The 9,811-nt window shown below is 42.8% G+C and overlaps 1 pseudogene; it reads right to left on the bottom strand.

The window, feature by feature from the left end:
- Positions 1-982: 982 nt before the first annotated feature.
- On the bottom strand, positions 983-5,452 carry LOC102430989 (annotated as a pseudogene).
- Positions 5,453-9,811: the final 4,359 nt, after the last annotated feature.

The following is a 9,811-nucleotide window of genomic DNA, read 5'->3' as shown; positions in this document are numbered from 1 at the left end:
TGTTTACTTGAGAAATATGCATAGAATGAATATTATAGGCATGGGAAGTAGCTGATCTATTGAAGTCAGAGCAACCTGGTTTAAGAGAGGTAAATTTTCCACATACTTTCTCATAGGCTCATGATCTATCCTTGCTGTACTCTATTTTTCTTAAGGTTATCTGAACATTAGAGCAGGTGCCATTGGGGGTGAGAAGACACAATAATGAGCTATAAGTGAAAGAACTCACCCTAGATTAACTCAATATGTGGGGGTGCCTTGCGTCATTGCTCAGGAAATTAGTTAAAACTAGCTATTGTTGAAGGTGACCTCTGAGATTATTAATAATCTCCAGAAATTTTATAGTTTTAGAGTTCAGAAAGTAAGTCCATGTGCATTACCTGAGCAGTTCTTCCCAAGAAAGACTGAAGTGAACAGGCTTTTACGAATGAGGACACTGAGGCTGAGAAAATGGCAATAACCTGCCGTCTATACAGTTTCTCACTGGCATAACCTAGATTTAAAGACCCGACGAAACACTCCCTCAGAAATACTTTATCTGAATCTTAGTTCCTGTAAATCTTTCCAAAGTAAGGGAACAACAGTTGGAAAGGCAGAAGACAAAAAAAGAAGCCACATTCTAAATAAAATAAAGCTAAATAAAATGATACCAGGACTCAGTTTCATTTCAGGGTCATGAACAGTACCAAGCCGATTATCAATTTGCAAATACTTATTCTAGGTAAACAACAGCCTTCGAATGAAGAAAAATCTCCTAAAACACTGATGAGATAACAGATTAAGAAAAGGCTAATAATAATAATTTCACCATAGTAATAAGATCCTGTATAGCTCCATGTAACTTATCTCATTACCAAAATAAAATATCATTGAATTGATTCATTAAACTATGTATAACTGAATTTTTTAAAACTAAAATACCACTGATTATAAGATGCACTATTACCTTATGTTATATTAAGAAAAGAACAGACACTGCCAATTAAACTGTAAAATGCAGTTCGGCTCTGGTTCCAAAGCGGATCGGAGCCTGGCGCCACTGGTGGGCAGGCGGCCTGAGGTACCAGTTCCTTTGGCGCAGAGAGTGCAGGCCCAGCTCGTCCATGATCTCGGCCATGTTCATGGCGATGGGGCATTTCTGCTTGTTTCCCTGAGCTCTTCTCCTGCCAGCACGAGCAGGAGCTCCTCTCGGGCCTCGTTCACCATTCTGGGTCTCTGCTGTCAATCACAAAGATGAGACCTTGTGTGTTCTGGCAATAGTGGTGCCACAGAGGCCGGATCTTGTCCTGGCTGCCCATGTCCCACACGGTGAAGCTGATGTCCTTCTCCTCCACGGTCTCCACGTTGAAACCTGTGGTGGGGCTGGTGGTCACGATTTCACCCAACTTCAGTGTGTGCAGGAGGGTGGTCCTCCCTGCAGTGGCCACGCCCACCATCAGAATGTGCATCCCTTTTTTGCCCAAATGGCCCTGGAAGAACTTGGCAAACGCTTCCCCATGCTGTAAACCGGAGTGAGAGACACTGGCCAGGGAAACCCTCTGGGCCACGGCGCTACTGCTGCTGCTGCTCCTCTCCTATTATTCGGAGAACCAAAAGTCTGTCTTTGCCATAAATTAGGAGGAATGTGTATATATAAACCTCGAAAGACCTGCCAAAAGCAGCCACAAGCTAAGTATCTATAAAGGTAACCTCATCTAAGGTACCATTATCAAAACATTGTTGAAGGACAATTACAAGTATGCATATCTCTCTCTGAGAAACGACATGATAGGTCCCCATTTGCCATCCCTAATGTGAAAAAACTTTACTAAGCCAGAAAGTCAAGCATTGATGTTTTATTATCAAAGAGTGATTTTTCCATTAGCTTTTCAGTACCCATCAGCAGGACATTTTGCAAAAGCATATGGATATTGGCAACCAGTAATGTATCTGATGCACGCCATTAGAGACGCTCAGGCAGCCTACCCGTACCATTAGAGATCCCAATGGCCAGAGATGAAAGCTCCCCCTATACAAAATGCACTGACATTTTGTGATGGGAATAACCTGTATGACATCGTGAGGATCTTCTGATTTTATTAACATATAAAAATATAACTTCCCAGTAAGCCTGTCGTAGGGAAGATAAAGTGAATCCGAACTAGGAAGGAACCTGAGATTGTATATTCTTTTTTGTTGCCAATGTAGGGGAAACTTCCTTAAACTGCCCTTTATAAACACTTGCAATTTTATTTCCTCACCATAATCTTTTCTTCATAATATACTGGGTTGTTGCTATTTCTGGATGGTTTTTAAAGCTCTTTGTATCTTACCTGCTTCCAAAAAGGATGTATTTTTGATGTTTAGTTGGAGTTCATGGGAGCAAAAGAAAAAGCAGAGGGCTTATGTAATGTACACATTGGGAAATCTATTTTCTCTCCACCCCCATTACTATTGCTATTGATAACATATTTTATACAGCCGTAGGATGTCCCTTTCTGGGATCATACATCAGCATTTAGGACATCTGTTGAGACTCAAATTAGCTATTAAGGGAAGAGATGAGATACAGGTCTTTTTAATAATGGAGACTACAGAGTCTCTTGTATGTAACCTTTAAAATAAATGGGCAACAGTTATTTTTTTTCTCTGAAAATTGGCTTCTGAGGGGTTAAAAACTGTTTCCAGCTCTCTCTGATACCCATTTTTATTTTTAGGAATGCTGTTTCTTTGCTTATTTTCCCTTGTGAGCAGTGTTATTCTGTCTGATTCTCTAATGATATTATCAGTGAAGTTCAATTATTGATTTCATGCATCAATCATGACACTATCTGTCAAATTTGTATTTGGAGGGGTTAAGAGTCTTGGATGTGCCCTGTTGTCTGACCTTGAGAAAAGTGTTCAAACTCTTTAAACTCTATATTCCTAATCTGTAATAAGAGACATAGCAATTGTAACTACTTCATTGCTTAGTAGTACTACTCCATAGAGTTATTATGAAGATTTGATGAGATAATAGCACAAATACAGAATATATAATGTATCTATATCTACATCTATATCCATATTTATCCATGTATCCATATATCTCCATACACCTGATCTTTAGCATTATTTTTACATTCTGGGACTAGAAGATAGGTTGTAAGTCAGAAGGTATAGAATAGAACCTGACTCCATTTTTCTCAGCTTGGCTATCCTGGAAGAAAACTGTAAATGTGTATATCATCTCTCTAGGTGATTCTTACGTGCAAACATGTTTGAGAACCATTTGTCTATATTATAGACTCTAACATTTTCTTGCCTTAAAACATAGTTGGTTTTAACCTGTAAGAATTCCCATTATAAAGCCCTTTACTATAGCCTTGTGAAGATGAGGCTATTTGACATGAAATTCTTCTATATGTGGATGTTTGTGTATGTCTGTTACTGCTTTATTGACTGTGTGGATTCCAATCTGAGTCACAGGAAATGCCCTACATCAAAGTATTTATCTGCATCAAAGTAAAATGAATGTACAAGTATCTTATTGACATTTATGGGGAGGAAAGTCCCGAAAAAGTTTCTAGTGGGAGATTGCAAATGTAAATTAATGGCAAATTGCTCATTATTGTTAAACTAGAGGCCTGGTGCACGAATTCGTGCACCAGTGGGGTCCCTTGGCCTGGCCTGTGGAATCAGCCAAAACTGGCTCTCTGACATCCCCCAAGGGGTCCCTGATTGTGAGAGGGCTCAGGCCAGGTCGAGGGACTCCACCTGTGCACGACTGGGGCCGGGGAGGGACCGCAGGAGGGCTCCAGGGCATGTCCGGCCTGTCTCGCTCAGTCCCGATCGGCCGGACCCCAGCAGCAAGCTAACCTACCAGTCAGAGCGTCTGCTCCTTGGTCAGTGCACATCATAGCAAGCGGTTGAGCAGTCTTAGCATATCATTAGAATATTACGCTTTGATTGGTTGAACAGTCAACCGGTCAACTGGACACTTAGCATATTAGGGTTTTTTATTATATAGGATTAGATTCTATAAAACATCAAAGATATTCTTGGGCTTAATATGTTGTCTTGATTGTTTGATGTGGGAATATATTTATGAAGTCTTTCATAGGTTCACTTATAAACAGTTTCCCAATTCTTCTACTAAGTTATTTAGGACTCAAGTGGTTGTAACTCACAGAAACCCAATTCAAACTAAATTTTAAAAAGGGGGGTGAGATTTTTCTGTGTGGTTCTTACAGCAGTTCAGGAATGACTCTGTTGATCTGTCTCTGGCATAGTGAGATTTAGGGGTTCATATCATGTCGTTAGGACTCAATAACTCCCATATATCACTTAGCCTGACTGTCCTCTCAGTTGGTTTCATCCTCAAGCAGGTCCTTAACTGCATTTCTCTCAGCTTAGCTATCCCAGCAGAGAGAGCACTGCTCTTTCCCAGTAGTTCCAATAAAACTCTCAGGGCTACGTCTCATTGAATGTGGTTTGGGTCCCTTATCCATTCCTGACCTAATGACCACAGACAAGGAATGGAAATCAGTGATTTACTAGGCCTAAAAAACATGCCAGTGCTTCTAGGGATGAGGTTTGAGAACATCCCCCAAACTCACAGAAATTTCAGGTGATTCATTCAAGGAATGGTGAGGGGCTATTATCAGAACAGGAAGCATGCTGAACAGGCAAAGGTCAACAAATGCTCACTACCTTTTGTAGGGCCCTGAGCCCCTTGACTAGGAAACTCCCTTGGAGATTTTTACCACTGAGTTTTAGGAAGAGAAACTGGGAACTGTTCTTTGGGGGAAACCTAGAAATTTCAGAAAGTATTAAATATGATTTTACCCCCAGCCTCTTTCTCTACCAATTTATACAATTATTGTCTATTTGGTTGCCAGTATAATAGGAAAGAGGGTTGAATTCACAAGAAGGCTTTTGCATTATGCTGAAGTACCATATTTAATTATTTTAAAATTATTTTTCATTTGAGGGGAATAAATTAAACTTATATATAAGTCCCTGGAGAGAAGATCACAGGAGAGAGATTTGTTTTCTGAGAGTCTCTCTGTGCCAGTAGGTTTATATTTAATACTATTTAATGACATTCCATACTCTATATGCAAAAATAGACATCCTATTTAGGTGTTCAGCATGCTTTCAGCAGGCAGTGGTCTCTCTTTGCTTTCTCTACTCTTTCCCAGGAATCCAACCTTCAGGAATCAATGCAGCTCCCCGTGTTTCCTGGAGTCACCCCAATTTTACCCATTCATATCACCTCAATAAAGGAGATTTGTAATATGCAATTAAAAGGTTGTTTTACTATTATGCTTTGAAAATCTTTATGTGTCAATAAATTAACAAATCCAAAAATAATTAGACCATGATTCCTAACTTGTGTTTCAGAAAAACATGGTCTCAGATATCAAGAAACCCACCTTCCTAGCACCACTTGCTCTGGTTGTGGTGGCAAACGGAGATGGGACATGGCCATCCCTTCTTGGTCAGAAATAATTCCCAATGAAAAAGAAAAGCTACTGATTGTCCTTCATGGATATAGTCCTTATACTTAGTACCATGACTTAAAATGCACAGAAGACACAGTCTTTGCTGGCAAGGATGTTGAAATTTACAGAGGAATGGACAGTTAATAAGAGATAAGCCACAGGTATTTTGAAGAGTAAACATACGGTGCCCTTGGAGTGTAGGTTGGTATAATCTCTTTGCAGGGTAATTTATCAATATCTATTAAAATTTGAAATACTAAATCTATAAAAATGTAAGAGAGTGCCCCAAAAAGATATGAAAAATTAAAACAATAATCTCCAGAAGGCATTTTTAAGTATGATGTAAACCCCTTAATATCAGAGACTGATGGACTATACAAAAGTTAATTTTTCTGTATGACAAAAAAATAGACAAATAGCAAATTATAATTTATAATTGACAAAAAGAGCTGCTTTCCTTAGTATATAAAAATCTTCTACAAATCAAAAAGAATGAGAACACTAACTCAATAGGAAAAATGGACAAAGATTATGAATACTCAGAACACAGAAAAGGAAAAATAAATGGCTTTAAAGCATATTAAAAGATGCATATTCATAAGAAGAGATACTCAGATCAATACTGTAATGATCTGAGTGTGGCAAAGATCAAAAAGTTCCTTAATACATTATGTGTTTTCAGATAAGGTGAGAATACAGGGAAACAGTACTCCTATAGATTTCTGTTGGGGATGTAAATTGCTACAATCTCTGTAGGGCAATTTGGCAGTAGTTATATTTGAGAATACTGCTACCCTTTGACCCAACAGTTTTATTTCTAGAAATTTATCCTCCTTTGGAAATATTTGTTTGTCAAATGATGTGTATAGAAGATTATTTATTGCAGCGTTGTTTGAACAAGCAAAAAAACCCCTGAAAATAACCTACAAATCCATCAAAAGGGGACTGGCTAAATTAAATTATGGCACATCCCTCCATATTATACAACTCAACTGTAAAAAAAGAGTGAGCTGCTATACAGTCATATAGCCAAGATAGATGGTTAAGGGAGAAAAAGGAAGGTGTAGAACATTGCATTTCTTGGCATATATAAAAAAAGCTGGTAACAGAAGTTGCTCCTGTGGTGGGAACTGAATGGCTTTTAAACAGTGGTATTCGGGAAGCTTACTTTTTCCTAAATACACTTTTATATTATAGTTGTATCATGTGAATATACTCAATCTTCAGAATTAATGTACTTTAAAAATACAATAAACTGCACATATGAATTTACAAAGCAATTCTACCACTAGAAATTAATCTAACAACATAGTTTATAATAGCAAAATGCAGTCCATCAGTAGCAGCTGCGAAAAAGAATCCCAGGAGTGGTGGTATGGAATGCTCTCCAAGATATAGTATTCAATTAAAAAAAAAAAGCAAAAGCAAGTTGCAGAAAAATATATACTACTAGAGGCCTGGTGCGCGGATTCGTGCACCAGTGGGGTCCCTCGGCCTGGCCTGCAGGGATCAGTGGACCTCCGTGCCACCGCAGCCTGGCCTTACCCACCAGCTCGTGGGGCTCCAGACCCCTGTCCCTGTCAATCCCGCCCAGTACGAAGTAGTGTGGGAAGTGGCAGGTGGCCAGGGAGGAGCCCAAGCCCGGGCTGGGTGCTGCAGCGCTCCAGCTCATCTCAGCCCCGCTGAGCCTGTGGCCACCTCCGCTGCTGGGGCGCGCATGGGGAGTGCCTGTGGGAGAGGCTGGCACCACTGCAACTGCGCTCGCCAGCTATGAGCCTGGCATCTGGTGCCCGTCTGCCAGCTGAGCAGCACTCCCGCTGTGGGAGCACACTGACCACCAGGGGGCAGCTCCTGCATTGAGCGTCTGCCCCCTGGTGGTCAGTGTGCATCATAGCTACCGTCCGGTCGTCCAGTCGCTTAGGCTTTTATATATATATTAGAGGCCCACTGCACAAAAATTTGTGCACTGGGGGGGGGGGGGTCCCTCAGCCCAGCCTGTGCCCTCTCACAGTCTGGGAGCCCTCGGAGGATGACCACCTGCTGGCTTAGGCCTGCTCCCCTGGGGATTGGGCCTAAGATGGCAATCAGACATCCCTCTGGCAGCCCGGTAGCCCTCAGGGGATGTCCACTTGCCAGCGGGGAGCAGACCTAAGCTGCACTCAGACATCCTTAGTGCTGCTGAGGAGGCAGGAGAGGCTTCCACCACCACCGCTGTACTGGCAGCCATCAGCCTGGCTTGTGGCTGAGCAGAGCTCCCCCATGTGGGAGCGCACTGACCACCAGGGGGCAGCTCCTGCATTGAGCGTCTGCCCCCTGGTGGTCAGTGTGTGTCATAGTGACCAGTCATTCCCAGTCTTTCTGCTGTTAGGGTCAGTTTGCATATTACCCTTTTACTATATAGGATAGAGGCCTGGTGCACAGGTGGGGGCCGGCTGGTTTGCCTTGAAGGATGTCCCAGATCAGGGTGGGGGTCCCGCTTGGGTGCCTGGCCAGCCTGGGTGAGGGGCTGATGGCTGTTTGCAGCTGGTCACACCTCCTTCAGGGTGGGGGTCCCCACTGGGGTGCCTGGCCAGTCTGGGTGAGGGGCTGAGGGCTGTTTTCAGGCTGGCCAGCGACTGAAGCTCCCACCCTCTCCTTTTTTTCTTTTGGGATTTATTTACCTTCTATAATTGAAACATTGTTGCTGTCACTGGAGCTGAGAGCTGGCTCCAGCTCTGAGGCCACGGCCTGCTGAAAGCAGGTATCTGGGGTTTGTTTAGCTTCTATAATTGAAACTTTGTTGCCATCCTGCTAGCTCCAGCTCTGAGGCCACGGCCTGCTGAAATCAGGTATCTGGAGTTTGTTTAGCTTCTATAATTGAAACTCTGTTGCTTTTGGAGCTCAGAGCTGGGCCGCGGCAGGCGGGGAACCTTGGCTTCCTCCATCACTGGAGCAAGCAAGCCTCATGCTCGCTTCAGCTGCGTGGCTGCCAGCCGCCATCTTTGTTGGCAGTAAATTTGCATATCAGCCTGATTAGCCAATGGGAAGCATAGCGGAGGTATGGTTAATTTCCCTTTTTGTCTTTTATTAGATAGGATAGATTGCTCTTTATGGGAAATATAATATATATATATTATATTTCCAATAACTTAAAATGCACAGAAGAAACAGCCTTCATATATATATATTACACACACAGAGTGGCTAGATTATTATGACCACCTGACGTTTGTAGGCAAATTAGCCATACACTGGATCATATGGGATATGGAAGTAGAAGGCCTGTTCGAACACCTTTGCTGTCTGCAGTTACCAAGACAAAATGTCTCCAATTCGCACAGGAACACAAGGATTGGGCAGTCGAGCATTGGAAAAAAGTCATGTAGTCCGATGAATCACATTTCCAGTTGCATCATGCGGATGGCAGAGTGAGAATTTGGTGGAAACAGCATGAAAGAATGCACCCCACATGCATGAGTACAACCCTTCAAGCTGGTGGGGGCAGTGTTATGGTTTGGGGCATGTTTTTCTGGCATGATTTGGGCCATTTAATTTGTGTGGAACAAGGTCTGAATAGCACAACATACCTAAGTATCATTGCTGATCAAGTTCATGATATACCTATCATGTTGATGGTGTATCCCAATGGAGATGGCTTCCTCCAACAAGACAATGCTCCATGCCACGGTGCTTGTATTGTGCAGGAGTGCTTTCAAGAACATGAGGGAGACTTTACCTTGCTTAGGTGGCCCCCAAAATCACCAGATCTCAATCCAATTGAGCATTTGTGGGATGAAGTTAAAAGAGCCATCAGGCAGCTGATTCCACAACCATCAAATCTCACAGAACTGGACAGTGCTATTCATCAGGCATGATGTCAGATTCCTCGCATCACCTTTCAACATCTCGTGGAGTCAATGCCAAGAAGAATCACTGCAATATTGAAGGCAAATGTGGCCCAACGAAGTACTGATGGAGTGGTCATAATAATCTGGCCACTCAGTGTGTATGTATGTATACATACATACATACATACATACATATATATCCTATATAATAAAGAGGGAATATGCAAATTGACCGTCACTCCACCACAAATATGGCAGCGCCCACAGCGGAGGTGGGGTGGGGGGTTTCCATAACACAAGATGGCTGCACCCACAGCAGAGGCCAAGTTTCTGTAATGAGCCTTATGAGCATTAGCAGGGACCTGAGGCTGCGACCCCACCAACAAACCCCCCATGGGGCTTGACAAGGGACCTCACGCTGTGCCCCCCACCCTGGTGCCAGGCCAGGGACCTCAGGCCATGCTACCTGCCTGGTGGAGCTTGATGGGGGACTTCAGGCTGCGCCCCCCACCCCGGTGG

The sequence above is a fragment of the Myotis lucifugus genome, unplaced genomic scaffold (genome assembly GCF_000147115.1).
Source record: "Myotis lucifugus unplaced genomic scaffold, Myoluc2.0 scaffold_0, whole genome shotgun sequence".
In the NCBI taxonomy this organism is placed as follows: domain Eukaryota; kingdom Metazoa; phylum Chordata; class Mammalia; order Chiroptera; family Vespertilionidae; genus Myotis; species Myotis lucifugus.
Note: the sequence above shows the minus strand (reverse complement) of the source record. Positions and strands in the feature narration are given on the sequence as shown.